A 2,500-nucleotide genomic window follows, 5' to 3' on the forward strand; every position below is an offset into this window, starting at 1 on the left:
ACCACCTCCCCACCCGGGAGCGCCGTGCCAGATCGATCGGAGGATAAGACCGCTCTGAGAGGACATGGACGAGAGGGGCGTCCGCCTTCCGGAGCCCCCCCTTTCGGACGAGGACTCCGGATTTGCCCCCCGAAAGCCATCACCTCCAGAGAACCAGGGACCGCCGAGGGAGGGTCTGGTCAGGCTTGGGTACCCCAGCATTGCCTCTCTCGCTTGGGATGCACGATCGGCAAAAGTCCCTCTCGGAGCTGTGGAAGTTCGGTCTCAGCCGGAGTGCGCAACTTCCAGACGAGAGGGACCACATGCCAAGTCGCCTACCCAAGTCGGGGAACCAGAGAAACAACTGCTTTCTATCGGGGTAGAGAGACGACACTCTCTCAAGTACATTCTGCCAGAGGTGCGCATTCCTATGTATTTGCATTGCGGGACAACGTCCCCACTTTAAGGGGACGAAGTCGGAACTGTACCCGGCCTCAAGTCACTGTAGGGCGGATGCGGCACCTAGAAAATTCCTCATTCCGGTTCTTTTTCACTTAGTCGTTTTTTTTTTTGGCAAGAATGTACCCCAGGATGGCCAAAAAGCCAAAGCCAGGGACTGAGAACCATCGAGCATGCTCTGAGGGGACATAGTCAGAGGGGGCGTCCGCCTTCCAGAGCCCTCCTTCCCACGAGGACTCCAGATTTGCCCCCCCCCCCCTGACAACAGCCATCGCCTCCAGAGAACCAGGGACCACCGAGGGAGGGTCTGGTCGAAGCTCAGGTACCCAGGATAGCTTCTCCGGCTTGGGCATGGACCGCCAGACAAAGCCGCGGACCATGAACCATCCAGCCTGCTCTGAGGGGACATAGTCAGAGGGGGCGTCCGCCTTCAAGAGCCCTCCTTCCCACGAGGACTCCAGATTTGCCCCCCTGACAGCCATCACCTCCAGAGAACCAGGGACCGCCGAGGGAGGGTCTGGTCAAAGCTCACGTACCCCAGGAGAGCTTCTCCGGCTTGGGCACAGACCGCCAGACAAAGCCGCGGACCATGAACCATCCAGCCGGCTCTGAGGGGACATGGTCAGAAGGGGCGTCCGCCTTCTAGAGCCCAAACTCGGCCACGGACTCCAGATTTGCCCCCCTGAATGCCATCACCCTTCAGAAGACCAGGGACCACCGAGGGAGGGTCTGGTCAGGCTCAGGTACCCCAGGATCGCCTCTCTCACTTGGGACGCACGACCAGCAAAAGTCCCTCCTGGAGCCGTGGAAGTTCAGTCTCGGCCGTATTTTGCAACTTCCACGACAAGAGGGACCACCTTCTAAGTCGCCTACCCGAGCCAGAGAACCATAGGAACAACCGCCATACATCGGGGTAGAGAGAGCCCACTCTCTCCTATATTCTCCCGCAGGTGCGCATTACTATGTATTTGCATTGCGGGACAATGTACTTCAATGAGCGGGACAAAGTCGGAAATGTATCCGACCTCCTGGAACTGTGCGGCTGCTACAGCAGTCAGAAATTCCCCATTCCGGTTCTTTTTCACTTGGATTTTTTTTTTTGCAATTTTTTGCCTAAAACGTATTCCTCCAACATGTACTAGCTCATGACACTTGAAATTTTTGAGCCAATTGATAATAACAGCTTTTTAGAGCTCAAAAACAAAAAAAATTTGAGCGAACAAAAAATGTTCGAAAATGACCTCAGCTCCTGGAACTGTTTTCGGTACACCTCCAGAGAGGCTCCCCTGCCTGGAAGTCTGTCACTGCTCAGCTCGAAATTTTTCTAAGTCCCAAAATTCGGTTTTTCATCCAAAATTCAACTTTCTGCCCAGGATCCACAAACTTTAAACCCAGTTGGGGGACCCTCCCTGGGGGCCCTACAACATACTGAAGCCCCCCTGTGGTGGAAGTAGGGGAATTTACTTATTTTTACACAAAATCACAAAATTCCATTTTTTGTTCGCAAAACACTTTTTTGTCCTCAAGAAACTTTTTTGTCCTCAAAACACTTTTTTGTCCTCGAGAAACTTTTTTGTCCTCAAGAAACTTTTTTGTCCTCAAAACACTTTTTTGTCCTCAAAACTCAATTTCTTCCATAATTCGACTTTCCCCCAAAAAACCACACATTCTACCCTCATGGGAGGCACTCTCCCTCGGGTCCCCACATCATATTGACGCCCCAGAGCGGTGGGAGAAGGGGAAATCTGATTTTTGCACAAAAATCCAAAAATCGCTCTAAGTCCAAAAATCCTGAAAATTTTTCTAAGTCCCAACGGTACTTTCTGAAAAGTGTACCCAGGCCCCTGGAAGCCTCCTAGGTACACCTCCTGAGACTCCCCCCTTCCTGGAAGTCTGACACATCTCGAAATTTTTCTAAGTCCCAAAAACTGGTTTTTGCTCCATAATTCGACTTTCCCCCCAAAAGCCACACATTCTACCCTCATGGGAGGCACTCTCCCTCGGGTCCCCACATCATATTGACGCCCCAGAGCGGTGGGAGAAGGGGAAATTCGATTTTTGA

Source organism: Dendrobates tinctorius, unplaced genomic scaffold (assembly GCF_039654945.1).
Source record: "Dendrobates tinctorius isolate UK_male_01 unplaced genomic scaffold, ASM3965494v1 ptg000650l, whole genome shotgun sequence".
Classification (NCBI taxonomy): Eukaryota; Metazoa; Chordata; class Amphibia; order Anura; family Dendrobatidae; genus Dendrobates; species Dendrobates tinctorius.